Source organism: Falco rusticolus, chromosome Z (assembly GCF_015220075.1).
Source record: "Falco rusticolus isolate bFalRus1 chromosome Z, bFalRus1.pri, whole genome shotgun sequence".
In the NCBI taxonomy this organism is placed as follows: Eukaryota; Metazoa; Chordata; class Aves; order Falconiformes; family Falconidae; genus Falco; species Falco rusticolus.
In genome coordinates this window covers 11,024,931-11,050,334 of record NC_051210.1, presented here as the reverse complement: position 1 = coordinate 11,050,334, position 25,404 = coordinate 11,024,931, and the positions used below count along the sequence as shown (strand labels likewise).

General features: G+C 41.9%; 1 protein-coding gene across 2 annotated transcripts in view; it reads right to left on the bottom strand.

The window, feature by feature from the left end:
* The window catches only part of LOC119141728 (paralemmin-2-like), a 155,803-nt gene that overhangs the window by 108,488 nt on the left and 21,911 nt on the right, over window positions 1–25,404 (bottom strand). The gene's annotated exons all lie outside the window — the stretch shown is intronic.

Below are 25,404 nucleotides of genomic sequence, written 5' to 3'. Positions count from 1 at the left end.
GCTGGTATGCAAACAGCAGCATGCTGGGAAGATGCCAGCCCCAGACTAGCCAGTCGCTCACCAGCAGGAGTAATTCTCCTTCGCTCCTCACAGTCGGAGCAGCAACAGAGTGCACAGTCCCAGAGGAGGGCAGAAACAGGCATAACAGCTGAGAGAGAAGCTAAAGGGACAAAGCCATGCTTTTGCATTTGAGACACTGGTCCAAAAGCATTGATTGCATTGTGCAATTGTGCAACAGTAAGGTGACACGAAAGCAGTAGGTGGCATCATGGAGGAAGGGAGCTGGGTTGCAGACTGTCTTTTTCCTGGGTGAAGTTGGTGGTAAGGCTTTCCTTGGGCTCAATGGAGAGAAGGTGTCTCAACCAGATTGCATGGGATTTACCTGCAAAGCAAATGGGATGGATAACCCCCAGCTGGCTTTGTTTAATATTCAAGCCACCAGCACACACCAACAGCTGGCCCTTACTGCCTCCCAGAAGCTGGGCTGACCGATTCGCACCAAGGACAGCACGGTCATTTCCACAGCTGAGGGCTTTTATGGTCACGTTTATGAACATGCCACTTGTCTGTGCCCAGCCTGCTCCCTTCAGCAGGCAGCAGACCCTCTCAGGTGTTTCAAGAGGAGAACGACCTGCTTTTCTCCTCTGCAACACTTTCCTCTTATGAAGAATCAACTTTTTGCCTTTCATCAGTCTTCTCCACCTTGTAAGGGGTGTTACTGCTCACCCATCCCCAGCCTGGATCAGATTCGCTCTCCTGGAGTTCTTTTTTCAGATTTTGCAGTTAAGACAGAAATACTGAGTAGTAAATGGAGGCAGTTGAATAAGCATACCAGCCTCAGTTTTTACTGGAACAAAAGTTTTTATTCACTACCTGTGAAAACACATTTTTGTTACTTAAGTATTTCAGTAGCCGTAAGGTTGGGCTTGAAGACATTTGGGGATTCATTAAGCCCTCAGAGTAACTTTTTTGTCTCATTCCTAGGTGCTGTACTGATGCTCTGGAAATTCTCTGCTTTCCACAGATTTCAAACCTTCATGCCTCATCCTCAATGGGTATATGATAAGATGTTGCCTATGCAGAAATTAATTGTGCTTATACTGGACCTCAAACCAGGGCATTTTGAGTGAAAGCATTAAATTTACAAGGAAGATCAGGAAAACTTTTTTTTTTAAAATGTCAGACTCACTAAAAAACAAAGTAAAACACGAAGCTACATAACTGTCTGGACCACTCCTGCCAAAGAGTGAGACGTCAGAATGGTGATGGGAGGGCTGGAGTAATGAACCCGGAACAGTCAAAGCAGACAAATGATGCATATGTCAAGCAGTTCTGTAAGACAATGCACACTCTTACATGCTGATTGTTTGTGTATATCTACATCTACAACTACGCACTCCCCATTGTGAAATATGTAAGAATATTACTGCTGAACAAAAATATTCTGCTGAGGTTACTTTGGAATAGGAAAACTGGCTTTTTGGATAACTAAAATGTCACTAACTGCCTGTCTTCAGCTGAAAACTTGATGTCTCAGTGTACACACAGAAGATAATTCGCATTTGTGTACACACAAGATTAAAAATTTATGCATGCACCTTTAAAAGTCCTTCTCTATACAAAATTGATAGTCTGTGGATCATCCCTCCTATCACTCCTCCAACCCCCATCTCCCCTTTTGCATTTTTGAATGGAACAGGATATTGGATGGCTCTTCTTCATTCTGCGATATTAACAGCATACTTTGGAGGCTGAAAAACAGAATTTGTTATTTCCTCAGATAGCTGGTCAGCCATGGACTGGAATAAAGCAGCTCTAAAAGCCATTCCAGTTAATGGCCTAATAGTCTCAGAATAATGATAATTCTGCGCTTTGTGCCAAGCTGGCCAGATGACGGAATGTTTGAATTTTGCATATGTAGGCATTAACACCCCACATTGGACACTCCATAGGACAGCATAAGGCACCTACATCTTCACAGTTAACTGAACGACATTTATATGTGTTTATAGATATATGTATATTTTTGTCTATCTATATGTATTCTACCCTTCCTAAAAGCCTTCTCGCTAAAACACATGATGGAAATCACTACAGTACCTCCTCTGGCTGGCTGTGTCGTGCTGTATAATGGATGTGACAAGACAGCCTTATAAAACATAGATGGAAACTTCTTTTCTTTGTGAGAAAGGGAAAGCACTTAGAGTATTTTCCCTGTAGGCAGCAACACAGCAGGCACAAAAATACTTGAACTACTTACTAACTAGTGGGCTTCTGTGGAGTTAAATTGGAATATTGCTCATGTTTCCATTTCACTGGTTTTCAGTCAGCCTGACTGCATGCCTCTACCCTCTGATTTTGTACCACAGTTATGGCTAAGTAGTATGACAGCAAAAGTACCTTTTTTTGCTCTGAAGATTACATGAATTGCATCATTGGTAATTAGCTACCAGGGCATTTCATCTTTAGGTCACTAGATCATATGCAATTTAGGTTTCTCCCAGTCACTGAAGGTCATGACTGTGTGTTCCTGGTTTACATGGGTGTGTTCTGAAAAAGTGTGGTAGAAGACTGGACTGGCTGACAAAAATCCCACCAAAATAAGCATATCAAGGGTTTTAGACATTCAGTAGATGAAGCCAGCCCCAACCTGGGAGGCAAAGCACATGCTTAGACTTGAGCACTCATTAAGGCATTTTTCTGCGTTGAAGCTGGTAAATGTTCCTTATTACTCTGTTCATCTACTTACAGATGTCTTTCTTCCAGGTATGCATGATAAACTGTGAATTTACCAAGGGTCCTGGCACGAAGAAAACATAGTGCTTACTCTAAACAAGCAGGTTCACTCCAGACATCTTCAGTTAAAGTTATGTCTTCTTTTTGTTCCACAATGCAGGGAGCAATTTATCACTGCTTCAGCCAGTGGTTAATACTAATTGCCACCTCCAAGAAAATAACCCCCAAGCGCATCCTTGAACTCCCCTGTTCAAAGATGCACAGAGCAGAAACCACAGAAGGAGGGCAGGAGCCAGGAGGATGCTCAGGCTTATATAGGATGACCAGATTTTGTACAGTTCCTTGCACCTTTTTATGGGGGTAGTGAAAACTGTCAGCTGGGATGTCAAACACACACACACACAGTTCCTTGAAGCTATGCTGTGGACAGTAAACTTCCCCCGCGTGTCCCGTCCCCACTCCCCACCCCCCGCCCCCCATCCCCCGCCCAGAAGTGAAGGTATTGTAGAAACTAGGTTGAAAGGAGGTGGAGAAAACAGGCACTGAAGACAGTTTTAATGTGAGTGTGGTAGGTTTAAAAGAAAAAAATTGTACCTATCTGAGTTGTGCTGCTTTTGTAAAAATACAGATAGTCATCATGGATGGTTACCTTTCCAAAATGGTAGAGAAGAACATAGGTCAAATGGCAAGGTTACTCACACCCTAAAACTGTTCAATGAAAAATGAGATTTGTACTCAGGCATTTACATGTGGATGTGCAACATGGAAACCATAATTTTATTTCCTTTTCCAAGAAGCTTGAGTTTGGAAAGGAGGAAATTACTTCTTAGCCCTAAAGATGGCCAGTGCCGCTTTCCTGTTGTTAAAATCCAAATATATCAGAGACTTGGTAAGACCCCATACACTTGGAAGAGAGTGAAATGCCAGAAGGACAAAATGAAGATCTGTAAAATCATGAGGGGGGGCATGGAGACAGCCAGTAGGCATTTACTGTTCACTCTGTCTTCCACTAGAAGAAAAAAAAAAAAGGCATTAGGTGAAACTGGATGGGGCAGGTTTGAAGCCAAGTCAAAGGTCTGCTGTGGAAAACCCTGTCTCATGATGCTGTGGGTGTTAGAATGTGATCAGGGTCCCAGAGGAGCCTGGGAACTGCCAGAGAGAACGAATACTGTGATGGTTACTACACAAACTGAAACTACACGTGGTTCTGGATGGTTTTAAGGATGTTTGCTAAGTTACATTTGCCCTTCTCTCATGCTCACCCTAATACTGCTGATCTTTCATTCATCAGAGAAAGGGTGCAGGATTTTTTTTGGAATAGTGTTTTACATTTGATCAAAATAACCTACAGTCAAGTATAACACTTGTCAAACTGTTCCAGTCAAAAAGCCCCAAACAACCACAAACCAACAACTAAAAAAAAAAAAAAAAACAAACCCAAAAAAACCCCAAAACAACCCAAGAACAAACGAAAGCAAACATAAGATCTTGAAAAACCCAAGTTATATCAAAATTATATCAAAATGCTTCTCTGTGACACTGGAATCACAGAATACTTCAATTTCCCATTACAAAATATTTTTTGTTCTTGTTTAGAAATCGATCTGTGCAGTGTGGGACCTGATACAGAGATTATTCAGCTCACAGAATCATAACTGTCTGCAGATAAATGTGCACCTCTAAATCTGTGTAAATCTTTGGGGCAGTAAAGCCTTGGTAAAACTCTCTGCTCCCCTTGCACTGGCAGCAGCACCTGATTTCTTTGGTTTAAAGCCAGCTCAGACATGTGCAGAAAGTACTCCATGGAGTAGCACAGAAAATAAATGCTATTTGATTGATCTCACTGGGAAAATACACACACAAATCTAATGGCAAGCTAAGGCTTATGGAAGAAGTATCCAGAAGAAAACAGTGGGAAAACAACAAAAAAAAAAATCCCCAATTTCATAAAAAACTCAATAGGAATCTTGTGACCCTTGAGGAGACGAGCAGCATGACAGTAGAGGAGCTACCACTGGTAGTTTTAGTGCAGAAATTTCCCATTGGCTTCATCCTGCGTGCAAAGCAAGTGTCCAGCCCACCATGGCGGAGCAGGTGGAAGAGGGCAAGCTCCTGCCTGTCATACCAAAGCAAAACCAAATGCACTCAAAAATAGTACAGGTGGAGGAAAATTATAGTCTGCTTCAAAACAAAGAAATAGTTACAAAGATTTGTCTCCAAAGAATCACGTGAATTTCTTCAGCAAGACAGTATTTTCTCCACTCTGCACAGTTGGCAGATATTATTCCCTGTTTATTTAGATGTCACAGATTTTTAGGGCAGCAAGTAAGGAAACAAATAAGCAAAAGAGCTGCTGACACCTCAGTTTTCTGTTGTTAGTTCAGGGATATCCACAATTCTGGGGAAAAAGGAGCATCTGGGTTCTGCTAATGATTTCAACCTATGGTTAGCATAATCCCAAGATATCACTTCTAATGAAAACTGAAACTTTCACCAGGGTGGTAGTTTAAACGACCAGCTTTGCTGTGGTGACTTCATATCTCTAGGCAGTGAAAGTAAATCTGTAAATTTGTTTCCTCTTTTGCAGTTCAGTAGTAATGGTTCACAGGAAAGAAAAAAATTAAGAAGGAAAGCAGACTTACTTTCCCCCTTTTTTCACCCTCTCTGCACCACCCCCCACCCCAGCCTTCATTCCCATCTGGTCAATTTATTTTCCTGTTGTGTTTAAAGTGGGAAACTCCTGACAGCAACCACCCCTACCAGTTGCAACAACGCAGCCTAGTACTGGCAGCACTTTGCAAAATCCAATTTTAAATGTTTTCTGCTGTTGTAAACAACATACAATAGAAAACATGGCATCAGCAGAGTCAGGATGCAGAATCAAAGCAGAGACACTGTTATGGCAGAAAAAACACACCTCGAAGGTTGGTGGCAGGTTACCTGCTCCTTTTGAATTGTCAATGCCTACTTTCTTTACTTGCTGCCAGTACAAGAAGGTGGAGCCCATCATCCTGCTAAAGTATATCAAACTAGATTACTGTATGCAGTGGCACGACTGTGCTTGGTGAAAATCTTGTTGTTATGGGTAGCCACATTGCCTCTGTAATTGCAAGCTAGAGGCTTGTCTGATATCGTTTCGAGTGCTAGGAAATATGTGTTGTTTCAGGTTATGGGAAATGATTCCTCCTGCAGCTCCTCTCCTATCCTACTCCCAGAAGAATCGAAGTCTGTACTTGTCTGTTTCTGAGATCCATTTTTCTCTGCATTTATACCATCAACAAATTTAAGTGTAAGCTGTTGGCTTTGCTCCCTTAGGCATTTTCCTGCAAAATCTTCTGCCCCAGTCCCCTGAAACCTGTGGGCACCTCGCTAAGCTTTGTTTCACTTAAAACATGTGGCAGGGACAATTTCCCTGCATCTGTATACTGGAATCCACTTTCTGAACTTAAGGAAACTGCACTCTGTGCTGCTATGTAACATCTAAGAAACTGCTACCCTTTTTCACTTACAGTCTCCCTGTGCAGTGGGCTTATTACTTAAAGCACAGTTTCATTATTTCAAACGTCCTCTGTGCCTTGGACCTTAGTGGCTAACATTCCTGGACCTTTTCCATACCTGAACAAGGAAAATTCGATGTTGGAAAGCTCTAGGGGTATAAGATGCTGCTGAAATGCTTTCCATGTATCTTCCATGTACCCACATATCTTATGACTAAGCTGTGGCCATTCCCGTCACTCCAAGCACCCAGCAGATGGGTTATTTAGGAATGAACAAGAGGAGTTCCCAATTGCACAGGTGCAGCAGATAAATGCCTGAGGGAGCAGGTGAAACCCACCTAAAAAATAAGGGCTTGGGTTTAGCTCCCTTCCTCATGATTGTTCCTTCCACTTGTATGCACAGCAGGAGGCAAGGGAGAGGTTGTAGACAAAGTGAACAGTTAATGTTCACCTCCTCTCTTGTGAAACTGGTTTAAACTAGAGACTGCTGCACAGGGGTTGATTCCCATTAAATAGAAAGCTTGCCACAGCATGCAAGAAATGTCTTGGCATGTTGGTTTTGGACACAGTACAGACTTAATTCACAGATGCAGAGCATGGTGTGGGAGCAAGTAGAAGACCCTGGAAGTTATGGAAATGCTGTGTTTCTTATATATTGAACAGGCTTCTGCCAAGATGAAGGCAGAACCACTTGCAGAGAGTTGAACCCTCAGGGTGAAGAAAGAAAATGCCCTCAGGCCAGAAATACACTGGTTTTTGTTGCAACTTTGCATCCCTTTTCTCCAGTATTGAGTGTTAGAGAAGTTGTTTGCCTATGCACAAGAACAGGGTGGTTTGAGAGAGATAAAGAGATACAGTTCCCTAAATAAACTTAAGCACTCCCAGTGAAGGAGCAAATGTTTTGGTCTGCAGCCCCTTTTCTTGCTGATTTTGTTACTTGCATGCAGAACAACAGTTTTTGCTTGGATGGTGAAAACATACTTGCAAAATGAATTTTCTCCATTTCATCTAAGACTCAGGCTACCCTTGCATGATGTCAAAGGATGGGCTTCTCCTGTGCTGACCTGCTAAAGCAAATAGAATGGCTTTGCATCCACATGTGCATTGCCCACAACTCAGGATTCAAGTAAAAGAACTGTAATAGTCATTGCATGTGTTTGGGACATTATAGGAGGAGTTCCTCCACATGGAGCCCTGTAGGATTAACTCCTACTCAGGGCTTCTGAATATGAACATATCATGAGTGTTACAAGCCCACTGCCAATGCCATACCTGAGACTATGCAGGACAAAGCTGTTCAAGAGGAGAAAGGATCCTCTCTGGTGAAGACAACAATTTGCTAAAGGTTTATAGCGAAAACTTCAGCTGCTGTGCACACTTATAATTATAGCTCCCTGGTCACCGAATGCAACCACCACAATGCACATACACAACGACCGCTTAATTAAAATCACCATGCATCTCAAACAACAAATAAAAGGATGGCACTGCTCCCAGAACAACAGCTCTTAATGAAAAGTGATGAATGCAGGAAGGAATTTCCTTTTGAAAAGCTTCCTCATTAGCATTTTCAAAAGGGGACACAATGGAAAAATGTCTCATTGAGATCATGAAGTAAAATTATTTTAGGAAAAAACATAGTTTCTCTGATATCCTATGGGGAAATTCCCACTTAGATGGAGCTGTAATTGCCATTTTGATGCAACTAAGATTTTAGAATCATAGAATCATTTAGGTTGGAAAAGACCTTTAAGATCATCAAGTCCAGCTGTTAAGCCAGGACTGCCAAGTCCATCACTAAACCATGTCCCTAAGCACTGCATTTACATGTTTTTTTAAACACTTCCAGGGTTGGTGATTCCACCACCTCCCTGGGCAGCCTGTTCCAATGCTTCACCATCCTTTCAGTGAAGAAATTTTTCCTTATATCCAATCTAAACCTCCTCTGGTGCAACTTGAGGCCATTGCTTCTTGCTCTATTGCTCTTTACTTGGGAGAAGAGGCCGATCCTCCCCTGCCTACAGTCTCCTGTCAGGCAGCTGTAGAGATCGATAAGGTCCCCTCGAGCCTTCTCCTCTGCAGACTAAACAGCCCCAGTTCCCTCAGCCGTTCCTCATAAGACTTGTGCTCCAGAGCCTTCACCAACCTCATTGCCTTCTCTGGACACGCTCCAGCACCTCAACATCCCTCTTGCAGTGAGGGGCCCAAAACTGAACACAGGATTCGAGGTGTGGCCTCACCAGGGCTGAGCACAGAGGAAATACCTTTACCTGCAATATCCTTTACCTGCAATAGCCTCCTTTCACCGAATGCTACTGTATCCCTGGAAGCAGTGTTTCAGTTCCTACACAACCCATATGCATTTTTGACTAGGCAACTACCATAATGAGTCCTTGAAGTATAAAAAGGTTTAGCTGACTTTCCTTCTTTCCTCCCAAGTCTGAACTGAAACTGAACATGGGCTGAGGCCCACAGATGCTGCTTCCCTTCAGTTCTGGACAGGAATAAAGCCACACTTTCCTATGCATTTACAATTTGATCAAGGGTGTCAGGCTCTTAAATGGCTGCTGAGAAGTGACCAGGGTCACTTGATTTTGAGTATCTTTTCTGTGACATGCAACAGTGACTCAAAGAGACGTCCTACAAATGCCACTTTCCCACTCATTATTAACTCCACATTAGCACTTCTTCCAAAACTTGCCAGTTTTTACACTAATCCTGAAAATGGTAAGAGCTCACGACCACCTGAGTCCCATAGTGACCTCTGTGGCATTTTTTTCTGGAAAGCACTCAAAAGGCTGTATGGAGTACAGTGTTAGTACAAATAATGAAGCAGACATTTCCTTATTCTGGATAATCCTTAACACCAGTCATAAATGAGGGGCACTTGCACATCATTACCTTGCATCTACCACAGCTAGCCTCCAAGAACATTTGTATAGCTTGCTAACACTGACCCAGTTCTACTGCAGCCTGAGCTAGATGGAAAATTCAGTGTCTTCATCTCTTCTTCTAGAAAATTATTATTTTTTTCCTAAAATAAGGTGGACTTTTCTAGATATATTGTGTAGAACAAATACTGAATCTTCTCTTTTCTCTAGAACCCAGAAAAATTCTGAAAGAAGTTACTTTAATCAACTTTTTTTTTTTCTGTATTTCTCTTAAAAACGTATTTCAGTTAAAGAGTGTAAAGCAGACCTTGATCTAAGTTCTCCTTCATAAAAATACACAACAAGGAGTTTTCTTTAGGCTGAGTAGACCATTTGTAGAAAACTAGTTCATTAACTCTCCTTGCTCTCCTGTTGCCAGTAATTGGCCTTGGTTTAAATCCATGTTGTTCAATGTACATCCTGTCACTGCTCTAAAAAGGAGAAAGACAGGATTTGGTTGGTACAGACTTAATTTAATCACATTTCCACAGCTCCGAAGAAAAGCATGTGTTTCTTTTTCACCCTCATGCCTCATACACTCCTTAACTATCTCTTCATGCTGCCAAACAGGACATTGGGGAAACATCTCTGATTGCAGCAAGATGTTGAATGTGCAAAGAAACACCTGTACAACACTGACGTTGACCTACAAAGCAGGTGCTGATCATAACATTATGATAATCATTGAGGGATTTCTAACTCTTGTGTTACGAAATGAAAAATAAATTACTAAGATTTCAATGCAAGGCATCAAAGCTGCAGCTGTGATTCCTTATTCTGTTTTCCCCATAAAGAAGTGAAGATCTCTATGCATTATTTTTTACTTGGTAAGAACTTAGATTGGAATCGCCAAGACTTTGATTTTAGCAGAATTTGTTTTCCCTCTTTATCCAGTTTATTGCACACATGACAGACATCTTCACTTCAATAAACTTCCCCAGGACACAACATACGAAGCCTGAAGAAGACACTGGATTTTCTGCAGTGGAAAGGGAACAAATTGGTCTGGCTGGTCAGCATGGAGCAATGGCCAAGACCTGTAGGGATGACAGTGGTGTTAATTTTGGTACTTGAATCATATCCAGGTTTTTGCTTGCTAGTGGTAGAAAATACCTAAATGAAGGAATTAATACTTAAGAGTTGGGCTTTGTGTTTTAATCCTTACAGCCTAGCTGAATTAGCCAATTATTTCAGAGACTCAGTGCCTCACATCAAAATGTTTTTACTGAGGCTTCCTCCCTTAGCTTGTAAGCTTGGCAGCTTGCCTGCTGACATGGAGGCTTTTGGCACTGACCTGCGTGGCAACATGCTGGATCTCCTGGTGTCACAGGACTGTGCTTAGCAGCTGTACTGTACATGGCTCCTCTGCTGCTGAAAAGCATTTCTTGTCATTTGAGAGGTAAAGTTACTAGCTCAAAACCCTTTCTTTAAGCTTTTGTCTAATGTTGATAGTGAGCTAAGGATACTCACATTGTCTAGATGCTCAGGTATCTGCCAACATAAGTTGTAGTTGCTGGTGTGTTTGAGTCCTAACCTCTATATTCAGGAAGGGAAAGACTGCCTTGTTTCACACTAAAAGAAAGAGGGGGAGAATCTTCTGTACAAGCACAGGCACATGCAACTGAGAGCTTGAGACTTGCCACCTTCCATTCTGGCAGTATCCTTCCAGACTGGTGATGCTAACAAGACGATACACCAGTTAACAAATCACCGTTCTAGGTAAATTTCCCTTTCTTTCTGAAGAGGCCATAAGGGGTTGGGTCTCTTGCTTTTTGACTAGCCTTGAAGATCTCATACTTTTATACCTTGTGAAGACCCACACAGATCTGAGAGGGCACCAGTGCCCCTCTTCATTTAGGGGGCAACTCCCTACTGAGTCCCAGACTCCAATGAGGCTGCTGGACATGCCATCCCTGCCTCCTCTCCAGTTCATCAGCAGAGTGACGTTGTTCCAACATGACACCACAGAAACACCAGAGAACATAAATGATGAATTTGATTGTGACTGAGAGGGTGGATACATCTACATGCTTGGAGAAAAGCATGCTTAGTATGTGATTTAGATATGTTAAAAATCCTACCCAGCCTTGGCAACTTGCCTACGCAGGACATAAAAGAACTGGCTTCATCTCCAACCAGTTTACACCTGGAAAGCTTATTTAATTTGACAGGTGGAGGATCACATGCCGCAACACTGAACCTTAGCAGTATGTGGGAGGTATTACTGCTATGTCATTCCTTTAGGTCAGGCATCCCAATCCTTTCATTGTGAATAACAACGGTTGGGTCGCTATGTTATGGATTGCACAACAAATTAATCTGCCAACCTTCTCCCTGAACCATCAAAGGCAGTCACCACCCTGGGTCCTGGTAACACGAACAGACCCCACAGCAGTTTCTCACGACCAGCGTGTCACCTTAAATAAAGAGGAATGGATAAGCACACAAAGCCTGTGACATGCATGTTTGGCTCTGCAGGGACGAGTCAGCTGCAGATCCTCAAAGCAGGGTGCTCACACATGCAGGTCACAGTGGCTTTGGGCAAGATGGAGAGGAGTGCACAGTGTCAGTCTGCTACACTGATGGAGGTGACCCAGGGCACTGCAACAAGAAAACAGTCTCGATCTGACTGCTTTACTGCTTGGGTCCAGAACCCAGATCCATTTATAGATGGGAAAATTTCTGCCATGTCATCAAAGGTTCCCCCCCCTCACAAAACTGCCTACATTCCTCTATGATTTGCATCCCTGCTGTGAGGTGCATCTGGGAATTCGCAGCTTCAAGGTCATCTCAGCAAGCCATACAGCTGCTGTGTGGTTTGTGCAGTTTTGTCTGCACAGGTGCTCAGGGTGCGTGGGGACTTGAAAAATTTGGATGAATTTCGCACTTAGCTGACACACCTGACAAGTTTATAAAACTGTGAACCATTTGAAAAGCTTCATAAATGCAGCATACATCATACAGCAACGTAAAAAAAACCAAACCAAACATGCAGATACCAGAAGAAGATTCAGGGATGTGGATTGATTCCTGCCTCCTCCTGCCTGCCTCCTCCAGTCAGATCAATGTGGACTCTTCTGAACCTCAACAAGATGACATGTGGGTACTGCTTTACTGCTTCTGTGCAACTCCTCTGTCTTTGCCTGGGTCTCTTGTAGACCCCTGTGCAAAACAGGTCTTATTTTTTTATAACCTCAGGTTTTGAAACAGCTCCTATCCATCTTCAATGGGGTATTTCTGTTAGTTTTGCTCTTCTGTTAGCTCGAAAATGTTTCTCTGCAGCAATTCCTTCCAAGAAGGTGAAGGAGGGAGGGGATACACCTGCAGATAGGTCCCTTCCCAAAAAGTCATATTCTTTCATCCTCCTATTGTTACTCCATCCTGACATATAAGACACATTATCTTGCACACCTGAGTTTCCTCAAAGAAGGTCAGATCCTTCTCTGAGGTTTCTCCAGGAGGTTTATCACCCTTGCTTCAGGCTTAATCTTTTTAAGATGGGTAGCTTAGTCACCTCTAGGATATAGGTGATGTAAAGTCAGCTGTTGTGTTCAACCTGTTGCTCTGGATGTCCCTGAAGGAGCCCCTGGTGAAAGACCTGTTTTCATCCAGATCTGTGTGAAATGTGTATTTCTCTTCACTCAGCTGCTGGATTAAGGTGCAAAATACAGCTTCTGGGCAGGTTGCAGTATTTTATATGGTTTGTACATTCTGGTATGCTGCAGGAGCTGGTAGAAGTGAAGGTCTGATCTCCTAAGCTGGCTGTGCCATTGAAGCCATAGTGCAGCAGAACAGCAGGCTCTGAGGAGTGTACCCCACCACCTCTCCCTGCAGCCTCTCTTCAGCCTGAAAGACAACCAGAAGGGATATCTCTGACCTTTTAAATGGAAAGCCCTTAAGAAACATGCTTAAAAGGCAAAAGCTGTTGAAGGATGTTGGCCAAAAGAGATGGAAAACACCACATAAATTCAAGCACCTACCTCCCATATTCTAGCTTAAGGTCACTTTTTCACTGAACTCAACACTGTATTTGCTGCATGCTAAACTAAATCAACACCATCATGTATGATCTTTGCATTTAACAGCATGGTAATAATTTTGGTGAGTAAAAAGCTACTTTGCTTTATAGTCTACACTTAATGGGATCTGCCCTTGGTGACCAGACTGCTCCACAGTTTCTGAGGTGATGCTGGCTTTGACTTAGTAGAGTTGACTCTGCCAGATTATGGAACAGATATATATTTTCTGCAAATATATACTTCCTGGACATGTTACTGGCACACCTCCTCAAAGATACTCTATCACATTGGTACAGTGTTCATATTGTCTCTTTTCTCAGTTAGAGGTAAAGGAAAAAGGACAGAGGTAGACAGACATGGCTTCCCACCTACCTAACAGAGGACATTGGCCAGAGTGAGGTGAGAATCTTTTTATTTGTTTCAAGCTAACAAAAAATCAGCTTTGTTGAGAAACACCCGATGTTTTTTCTGTTTTTCATCTTTTCACATTTTCAAGAAAACTGCTGGCTCTCCATTGAACTACTTACATCGTCCACACAAAGCTAATTACTGTTTAATGACTGTGCTGCTACCTGAAAAGCTGGATCATTGCGGAGCCCTAATGGGACACAATTACAGGCTTGGGCATGATGTTGCACACAACGGACTTACATGTCTTTGTGGGGATCTGCAGGAGTGGATGTAAAACCAACACTTCTGTTCTACTAAGAAAAGACATACCCAATGTTTTTCCAGGGATGACAGGAGAGTATATATGAGTGATGGGACTTTTTTTCCGGGTAGAGAAGAGAGGATGAAAAATCCCCTTCCTCTGTGCATTGGCATTTGTATGATATGTAATTCACTTACTGCTCACAGTGAAGAAATCCGAGGGAGGTTTTTCTCAGAGGTCTGAATGTTTGTGGACCACTTGTCCTCCACAGGGAGAGGCTGCTCATCTCCGTACAAAAGACAATTCCCACAGCTCAGGTTATCATTACACTTGGCTCAACTTCCCACAGAGGAGGGGACCAAATAGTTAAAACCGGGAATAGACTTAAAGGCTTCGGTAAGGTCAGGTTAGAAAGGTATTTTATTTTTTTGCTCATAGAAAGTCTGGCAAATCAGGCTTGGGATCTGGACAGTGTATGGAGTTTTAAAATATTAACTTATTGTAAGGTCATTTAAAAAGATAAAAGTATCTCCATCTTTTACGCATGTATTATATCTATGAAGGGTGAAACACAACCTTATCTGCAAGGAACAGCATAGCATTGTGCATCTCCAAAGGCAGACCAGGAGTCATGGCTCCCGGAATCAGAATACAGTTTCCTATCTTAGGAGCTCAAATGCTCCCACTGATTCCCCTTTAGAGCTGGTGGCCTCTTTGGGTCTTTAAATCTATGGCAGAGACAGCAATACCCACTCGGTCTTGATGAGGCCTCCAATTGCTCTGCCAACAGAGATCAGAAACCTTATTTAGTCTGCAAGTCCCTCATGGCATATACAGTCTCTCTGTTCTTTATTTGCACAATATCTAACATCAAGAGTTACCAGTTCCTTCTTGGGGTTGTTATGTTATGACAATGACAGTCTTGCAGTCAGACGTAGCCACTGTGCACAAAAGTTCTGTGCAAACTAAATGGATTCCCAGATTCTGAGCCCAGACGGATCAAAACCTGACACTGAATTTTTGTGGCTCAGATCCTTAGACTGGTATCTTGCAGAGATGTAGCATTGTTTCTCCAGGAAGAAACAACCAGAACGTACGGAGCTTTTCCTCCTATCTCATTTCAGTGTGTGAGTACAAGCACAGTGGAAACTCAAGGAAGAGCACATAGTCTTTGTCTTTAAACCCTAACTGCATTCAGCAGTGGATGGACAGTGATGAAATCAGGTTATTTTCTGTGAGGGGAAAAGATTTCTGAAATGGTGGCTCATAAGATCAGGTAAAACCAATTTTCCAGAAAGACCTGCTCATGATTTCTAACTTGTTGATATGATTCAAGATTTGCTGTGTTGAAGGACATTAGTTTGAAGCCCTATCGAGCTCTAATAGTATAAGTGTTAAATAAAACAGTAGTACTGTAAATATATTATCACTGGGATTGTCAAATGACTTCAGCCATTGTCTTTAATATGAACAGAATGAGGTCACTGTTTGCACATCTGCAGTGCATGCACTTCCAATGCAGCAGAATAACTTTACAGACTACATCACTCATCTGGCAAGCATCTGCCTGCTGTACCCCTGAAATCATCTGCAATCTACTTTTGATGAGGGTCAGCTTGCTTGCAAACTTACCCCTCTGTGCAGCCCCTAGAAACAACAGATTTTCCTCAACTGCAGACTATAGTCACAGCAACTAAAACGTTAAAACCAACAAGCTGCAAAACTAGCTACATATCACAAAGAAAAGAGGGCACAGCAGTAAGCTTTTACAGCAGGCCGTTCTGCTTGACAGAGCATGCACACTGCCACTAAAATCAAATCATTGCAAGACTGCTGGTAGTGATGCTACTGAATTACAAGCTTTCTGTTTTTGAAATGCTGGGAGTTGCCTAGGTATCCCTCCATTCAAGCAAGGACCAATTTACAGAAGTGCTCCAGGATGAAGACAGTTCATGATGAGTTCACTGTTGAGCAAGTTGCTCTGTGAGGTGAATGATGCAACCTGAAAGCAAGGTGCTATTGATCAGTACAAGCCACTCTGTCTGTGCTCTCCACAGTCCCCTGAAAATCAAATGTACAAAATTCGTTGTTGCCAAGAAGGGATGGAGACAGGGAGACTCTGTGTCACCTTTTTTGTCAGCAGAAAGCCTACAACATCTTATAAGATGGAATCCCCATGAGCATGGTGAGGGGATGGAATGTGCTGGTAACAATCAGTAATATCAAAAACATTTTCAAAATATTTATGTCTGGAGTGGCAAATTGATGGATTCCACTAGAGAAGAAAGTGTTTCACCTGCAGATGCCCACACTTTCCAAGTCTGGGTTGGTGGGAAGAAAAAGACCTGACCCCGTGCCACCCTCCAAAAAATGCCAGACTCAAACTCCTTTCCATCTAGCTTTTGCTAGTGAAAACAAAATCAAAGTCGTCATTTTCCCCTGCTAGTGTCATGTAGGGCAAAATGCAGTTTGTAATTTAGGCTAATACTAAACCACCTGAAAGGAGAGCCTGGAGAGGGCAAGAGTGTTGAGTTTACTTTTGCCAGGTGATAGAAGAGCTGTAAGCATCATAGTATCTAGACGGTCCTTGTGGAGATGTTTCTACACAGAATCTGGCTCATACTTCTGCTCTGGGAAAGAAAATACGACTTAAACTTCTTCCTGCTCATCTTAGAAGGAAGATTTTCAATCAAAGTTTAGGAAACTGGTGCCTTCAGGCCTGAGATCTGCTCTGCTCTGTACTGTGGTAAGCACCAGTTCAGCAACACTACTGAAGACCAACAAGACCTTTCTGAGAACATTTCTTTGGGTCCAAACAACACTACACAACCACACACACTCCCTTATATGACTTCTTCCTCCAGAACCTGTTAATCTTAGTTCCCATGGTCCTTGCTTGTTAAAAAAAAGGTAATTGTTTAGTGTAACTCTGCAATGCACATATTCAGTCAATCATTTGACTGTAACAACTCTGCAGAAAAGTTACAGGCAGCTGAAACACAACATGGTCTTGCTTGGCCACCCGCAGAATATGTAGTTTGATCCCCATAATCTTTTCTCCTTTTCTTCAGGAGTTTCTACTTCAATGGCAGAAAGCCAAGGGAGAATCCAGAGCAATGCAACACAACACTTTGTTATTACTGGCTCCTTTGCCTCAGTCTTCTGGGCATGAATTACAGGCGATTATGTTGGCACAGTGGCTGGTTTTGTGGACCTCATGCCACTTCTCTGGAGCAGGAGTATACCCCATAGCACAGCTGGTCATTTAGCTCTAGATGACACCTTGCTAGGCTGTTGTGACATTGTCAGAAGGGAAAGTGCTTGAGAAGTCTGTACTTTTTTGCACGAGTTATTCATGCCTTGGGAAGTTGTAAAAGGTGAGAAAAGCTGCTGGGAACTGTGCTGAACTTTTCATCACACAGCAGTATAACTGGAGGGAAATACCCAGACACATCAACAGTGCACAGAATTTGAGCTCTAAAGGGGAATCAGTGGGAGCATTTTTGCTCCTAAGATAGGAAACTGAAATTCTGATTCCGGGAGCCATGACTCCTGGTCTACCTTTGGAGATGCACAATGCTATGCTGTTCCTTGCAGATAAGGTTGTGTTTCACCCTTCATAGATATAATACATGCGTAAAAGCAACAAGCATGATTTCTTCTGATCCTTCCCCTCATGATTATTCTTTAGGACCTGATGTAGTTAACTAGGTTGGAGTATAAAATTATGATCCATAGTCTGCTTCCTGCTGTTGGTTTAGCACTTCTACTATTTTTAGCACTCTTCTGAGAACTGGAAATGTGTTTTGATAAAGAAACCATCTTTTAGGCAGGGCCACAAATAGTGAATCAGCCTATTCATATTAATGTCATGAGAATCATCATATCCAAGCCAGTGCAGGGCAAAAGGTGCCTGTAATGCATGTTTTCTGTTTGTTACCAACAATTTATTCTGTTTGTGTAAGGCAATCAAGGGATCGGACTAGATTCTGAGGGTGTTCATATCCACACTTTAATCCCACTGCCAGGGTTTATGCCTCAGGTCTATACTTCACTGGAAGATGGCTGTTTGTTTTCCTGTAGCTAGCTATGGTCAGAGATGAGTCGTCTATAGCTCATGTGGCTCACTGGAAAGGCATTTTGTGAGATGCAATTTGCAGCAGCAATATCAAAGAAAATTTCCACAGGCAAAAGATCCTGACGCTCTGCTCAGCATAACAGGTGCCTATTTTGTGTTAGGTTATTTGTGTTTGAGGTCCTTCAAGTTTTGGAAATGGTAAGATGGGTAATATAAAAACACTTTCATGAGCAAAACGTTCTGTATAGACAAGAAAGGCTGGCAGATATGCTTGGATTACAAACATCTATTTTACAGCTCACATCTCAAAATAATGTTATTCCTGAACCTACCGCTCCTCTTAGTCTTCAGACAACCCCCTAGCCTCATAAAACTTCCTAACAGAAGAAAAATTCCCATAGACAAACACACATTGCCATTGAAGAAAAGCATATAAGAACAGCAAATGAAAAAATTACCAGGATATGGCAAATTTCACAGAACCTGTCAATTTTCCCGGTGGCCCACATGGTAATTCCTTTATTTACACTGAAATTCAGTTCTGGTATTTGTCTGAGTAACGCAACTCACAGCAGCAGGTCATACGTAGCCAGAAGTTTACTACTTCCTTTTCCCTTACCAGAATAAGGTCTTGTCTGTTTTTATTCTAGCAGTATCAGCTGGCCCAGTAAACTTTGCCTCATTTCCTTCTGATCTGTGGATGTATGTGTACGTGTTCCTAAATAGAGACATAGAAGCTGTCAGAAAAGTCCTTTTGCTGACTTGCAGAATTACTGTCCACCTATAAAATGCTGCAGTATCAGCTTTCTTCCTTTTTCATATGGGCATAATTAATCTCTGATAATCTGCTTTAAATGCTGAGAAAAACGACTAATAGTCTGCAATGTAAGACAACTATGCTGACTTCTGAGCACCCACCTTTGTTCAGAAACCACTGAACTGACACTAAACACAGCCAAGGACTGAATCCCTTTTTGCAAATGGGCCTGCACTCATAGTGTTTAAAATAATAATAATAATAATAATAATAATAATAATAATAATAATAATAATAATAATAATAATAATAATAATAATAATAATAAAGGAACCTCTCAAAAATTCAAGGCTTTCACTTTTTTGATCATACATTTTCAGCGTGGCCCTACTTTGGCTAAAAATGCAGTGCATTAGTGTTCCCTGAGGACACCAACACTGAAGTACCCTATGGCATTCTTTACAGGCCACTGGATGGCACTAGCATCCAAATACTGCTGCCAGCCCAGCTTTTGTTTGGCCAAGAAAAAAACCTTGTTTTTTTAAAAAACACTCAAAACGACAGCCCCTTGGCAGCCTCAACTCTATTTCCATCTCTGACGAAATTGCACAGGTCAGAGGAAAAGTGACACAAACCACTGCAAAATATGTCTCTTAGTTTACAATATCTGTACCTCAGGAATTTGGGCTGCACCAAATCTCTTGGATTTTATGGCCATAATGCTGTACTTGAAGAGTCATTTAAGAAATGGATTAATTTTGCTGTATGTTGGATGGATGCAGCTCCGTATGCATTGGGTTAGGGGAGCAGGGAAGAAACGAAAGCAGTATGCCACTGTCTTCTTTTGGTCCATGCATTAGAAATGACCCACCTGCTCCTGCTATATTAGTACTTCTATCAAACCCTGTAGTTTTTTTGTAAGCAAAGATGACATTGGAATGTGGGGGAAATTATGCTGGACTGAAGTGAAAGCAGGAGCCTGCTGCTACCCATGCTCAAAATGGTGTTGATGGAGACGCTCACAGCAAATCTTCTCACTAACATTTGAAGAATCACGCTCTATACTTTTATTTCAGTATCTTGCATTAGCAAAGGTGCTTGTTGTCTGACTGAGCTCTGTCCTTGATTTAGGGATAAATTGGGAAATGTAGATTTTTTTTTTTTCCCTGCAGCACTGAAGATACTCTGGAGATGCTAGAACTGGGACATCTCCCTTCAATGATCAATACAGCATCTCTAGGGGGCTGGTGGAAATTATTTTAAACGTGGAGTCTGCAGAGCAGTCATGGCAGACTGGCAAACTCTCTTCAGTACGTCAACAGATCAGGGCCTCTGCCAAGTGCTTAAAGCTCTGGGAAAAATCCATTCTTTCCAGCGAAACTGCAGCCAGGGCAGCAACACGCCACCCTTTTGCACCCACTCAACAGGAGTCATTCTTCACTTGATATGACAAATAGGGAAAGCTGCCTTACATTTAATATTCTTAGGATAAGTGCTAAGTCCCGGTGAATGGCATGTTTCAGAGTGTGAACCTGTCTTTTAGCTACTACTTTGCTTGTAAAGATCCAAAAGTAGGGGGAGAAGGAGAAAGAAGGAAGGGTGAAAGAAAAGATGGTAAATAACAGTTGAATCAGACAAAAGAGCTCTGTTTCTGAGCGCAAATGAAGCACAGCTGGTTTACAGCTGCACTGTATTCCCCTAGAAGGTATGGCACTGCTGAAATGCAATAATGCTTTCATTACCATCAGGATGGTACAACAGACTGGATGGACTGAATGGCCCTTTTCTCCAATGCCCATAAAAATGATAATAAACCCCCCATTAGTTCCCTGCAGCCATGTGCGTCCCAAGACAGGCTGTCACGTGGAAGATGGTAGGCAGAATGCTGCTTTGCTTTCAAGGGATGCACAAGCCGAAGGTGTAGAGGAACACCCCAAAAACTGATTTTGAGGAGTGACCAGAAGCATTTCAGACAGGTATTTGGAGGCAAATATGAGGATATAAAAGCCTGCTGCAAAGAACCTGGAACTAATGGCAAGCTTCCCTTGACTTCGGTGGGCTTGCCTTCCAAGCCTAGTCTTCCAATCATTTTCTTAAGCTCAGGACAGCAAAGACCGGCTCTCTACTTTTTTTCATCTCTACCTTCTTCCTTTCCCACCTGATGAATAACTGAATGAGCCTCCTGAAGGCTGCACATCGATTTCATCCTTGCCCTTCTCTCTTGCTCTCTTTTCTTGGCCCACATATTTATGTCAATGCCTCTGTTTGTCATTTCCTCCTTCCTTTAATTATACTCGGAATTTGCTGGGATAAGACGTGATGATTATGTGTTCAAAAGCTTTTAACAACAAGAACCCTGCTGCTTGTCTGCCCCACTTAAGGAAGCTCTTGCACATTGTGTGAGTCCATCTGGCCTCCCTGAGGTAAGTGTCTAGCCGCTGCTTAAAATGAGGCCATGGTCTGTAAGTTGCAGTGGCATCAAACCTGAAAACAAGCTCCCTGTGCATGTTGTCTAAGATGACAGATGAAAAATGGTAATATTTATTGAGCAGTAACTACCCCTTAGACGCAAAAATCATTGCTTCTGCAACAGAAGTAGCAGAGAAATTTTAACTTTTGCATCAAATCGAAGTCTGGAGGCTCCTCCTTTGAGCTATTTAGCCTTTAGCACTATTCCTGATGTGATACAGTAGTCTCTCTCTAAAAGGGCTCAATAAGACAAGTTCTACCCGCTATAAAAAGCTTCAGAAAGCACTGAATGTAATTTTTTCCCCACCAGGAGTACATCATGAGCCACTTTGAGCACGGATGTCAACAGCTCCTTTGTTGCATTCCTCCCAGAAGACTCAAAGCTGGGAAAAGTCAAAAGCACCAGCTTCCTCCTTCTGAAGTTGTGCAAGAGCCTTTGAGGTTTTGCTATTAGCAGCCTACTTTTGCAAACTGTTTATTGCAAGGAACATTCATTCCCCAAGTTAAGGTCAACCAGGGGTTTACTTAAGGCAGCTGAGCCGTTGCCATCTCTGCTGTGAGGGCCTGGAGGGAGACGTGACTCTGAGATTGCTGTCATGGGCATGTGCTGGAGATGTGGCACAAATCCAAAATCTAACTCAGAGCATTGTAGTGCCAAGGGAAGATCATGTTTGACTCCAAAGATAAACAATTGCTTTCTGATAATTTCCAAGGGCAGGATAGCCATCTCTATGACCCCCTAAGCTCATTAGGGAAATAGTTGGTTTATCTTCCAATAGGAAGAAGTTAACACATGTGCTAGTAACTTATATACTTAAAAGATGAACTTGAAGGCTTTTTTCTCCGTGCCTTTCTCACAGTATGGCTGTGTGAGCAGCACAGCATGTGATAGCAAAACTTTTCAGGTAGACATTGTGATTTCTGCCACAGGCAGATTTGGAGACTTCCCTGAAAACAGACCTTTTAAACTAAATTAATTGATTAAGGAATAATGAAAAACCCATTTCCCCACCTCAGTTTCTTCATAAATGAAAACATATAATGAGATTTCTTTAATGTAATTTCTCTATAGCTAGGAATTTAACTGACACAGAGCTGGAGTTTTCTGCATTAGGGGAATGTATGGACAATATAGATAGCGGCATTAGGGATAGTCATATGGAAGCAGAAAGGCTTGAACTACTCTGTAGGCTGACAAAACCAGCAGGTTTTGCAGGGTTGTCATACAGAGAAGTTGTCTGACATCTACCTGTGTGTGAAACACATTTCCCTATAAATAATAACCACAAAGCACTTTTTGCTGCCCAGCTTAAGTCCCAAGTCTTAAAAATGGCAATAAACCAATGCAGCTACTGCAAAGACAGGGTATCTTCTAATTTTCTGTATTAAGCTTCCTCCACTGGTTCATCTTTGCAAATAATTTCCAGCAATGAATTACAAAACAAGTCTGTGGCACATTATCTTTTGCTTTCTAGATGTTCCAGTCAAACTAACAATTGACTCTGTCCACCTCCTTTTCTCTTGCTAAGTTTTATTATTTGGGGAAGTCTTCACTATATGTTGGGTAAAGGTACTCATGAAGAGGAATGGTGGATGCACAAATCTTCTGGCAATCATTTGAACTCCATTTTATACACAGAGGTACTGATAGCATCCCCAGAACAATGAAAGAAAATACTTTCTCCCTTTATATTTATCAAGCTTGTCATGTCTGTTTAATCTTTTAAACTTATTATCTAGGAACAAATGTTATCTATTAAGAAATCTAATGTTTAAAATAAAATTTGTCAGAATTTTTCATAAAGGTTCATGCAATAAATGCAGAACATTCTAGATACATTTTGCACAAGACTCATAGGCCTAGGGACCTCAGTTCTCACCTTCCAAAGCAACTTCCAGCCACTTAGGATCTATGTCTCAGTGCAAATGAAGGCACAGGCACATACCTGCTTTTCAAAGGACTTCAATGTTACAGGAAATTGCTACTATCCAGCTGCTTGAAACTGCCTTCTTACCAGAAGCTACATTGTTCTGCAGCAATGTTTCTGCTCTGAGGCATCTGCTTCGGTGCAAGGTCAGCCACATTAGTTTAAGTGCAGGAGACAGGTTTTCTGCTGACTGTGGAGCCTCTACCAAAACATGGTGCAGCATCTGAGTGTTGTCACCTCCTCAGGGCTGCAGCTGGGTCCAAAGCAACTGACTATATGCCTTTGCTTTTACAAACTTTAGTTGCATCTGCATAACAGGACTAATACACAAGGTATTCTTGAAAATGCTGATCATAATTCAATCCCACCACCTCTTTGTGCTCAACCAAATGCACTGCTGGCCCCATCAATTTTGTGCAAGAATTTTCTCCATATTGGTTCGGCTAGAAAGATTTTTAAAGCCTGCATTAAGTTTTTCTAATTGTTATTATTTAAACCAAACCAAACCAAACCAAACAAAACACTCTTCTACAGTGAACCAAGCACAGGGTATATGATCTTCAGTTAGCATCAAAGAAATATCAGAGTACCTTTTACAGCACACATATGTACTACTGTCCATGGCATGGCTTTCCAGTTTACAAAAGAGGGATTGTACAGGCTTGCTGTTTTACCCCATTGACTGTCCCTTTTAAGTCTTTCAACACTGTGTTCAGCCATCCCATGTGATGATGAGAAAATAACAGCAGGTGAGCTAATAGGTGCTTGATCTTGGTTTCTTGCACCAGCCTTCTGGAACAAGCTGGCGACCACAGTCTGACACCATTTGCATCAACAGCCCTAGCAGCAGTGCTGCCTGGGGTATACGCCACACAGGTTCCTGCTAGCCAGAACGAAGATGAGACCCTCTAAGCACATTTGCATTCATTACTTCCTTGGATACCATAAAATGGCATGTTTGCTATTTTCTAATGAATACCACAGATTTACAACAATTGAGTTTTCCACTATTGCCATTCCAGCCTAATCCTATTAAAAATTAAAAATTAAGCAAATTTTTCCTTCATTGTAGTCTTTGATTTATAAAAGGTTGGATTTGCTAATCTGCCTGACCCGCTTTCTTAACATCTGCCAGTTCCTGTCTAACAGGAAAGCAAAATTGCATTAGAAAGGGACAGTTTCTAACCCAGAATGTCACCAGAATTCAAAACAATGGACATTATGGGGCTTCTGTGCCATACTGAACCATCATGGCTGGCCACTTTGTTACCAGACCTGCCGGATCTCGCTGAGCAGATATTATGCTACTTTTAAGGTCTGTTTCAGAGTCTTGTCCCCATTACAGGAGACTTGCCACAGCAGACCTGCAAAACAAACTGGTCTGTGGGTGACATACAGCCCACAAACACAATTCTGTGTTTCATTATATGGTGCTTGCACAGCAGGGAAGTTAGCTATGTGGCCATCTTATATGATGGACTGACAATGAGGAGCTATTAAAGACCACACAGTATGACTCAAGGAGGGGAGAGGGGCACTGCAGGAATCAAAAATTAACTTTTTTACTTTTAAGCTATTCCACAAGCCATGTCTGCATCTCATAGTCACAATGTCTAATCAAGTATTAATTAGAAATAAAGCATTTTTTTAGTACTAAATTATTAATCTGATTAAAAGGAAAGATGAGCTTTTACTTTTGGTACTTTTGGGTAGTCTTTCCTTTTTTTTTTTTTTTTTTTTTTTTTTTGAAAGGACATGTCAGAAACTTTGAAATCCTATAAAGTGAGAGGAATGCTCACCCTCTTACCATGTCTAGCCACCAGACCACACATTTTAGTTCAAGAACACACATAAATTATACAGCCCTTTCCTGCAGCTGCACAGAATAATAAAAGGAGCTGCAAAGAATAATTTATTCACTTTTCCATAGATTCTTAGAAAGGACAAATAACACTAATTTTTTTCCCACCCAATTACAAAGCCTTATCTTCTGTACATTCTTTTTTTACAGAAACATCTCCCCTTTCCACTTTCTGATACTTCACTTTGCTGTTTATGCATTCCAAATAAAGATTTTCTTGTGGTGGCTTTTAAAATCCAGTCAGCCAGCTGTGAATGGCAGTGACTTAACTGGATCAACACAAAAAGAAACAATGCCAAACAGTCAAATTCACTGAACTGTATGTTGCATGTTGCATCCTTTCATGCTCTGCTGTGCCTCTGTCTCCAACAAGTACCAGAGCTGCAAAGGAAGCTGAACTATCTTCTGAGCATCAGGTCCCAGCATGTACAGGGGGACAGTGTGCCATGAGCGTGTGCCCTTGCGACTGCTCTTCAG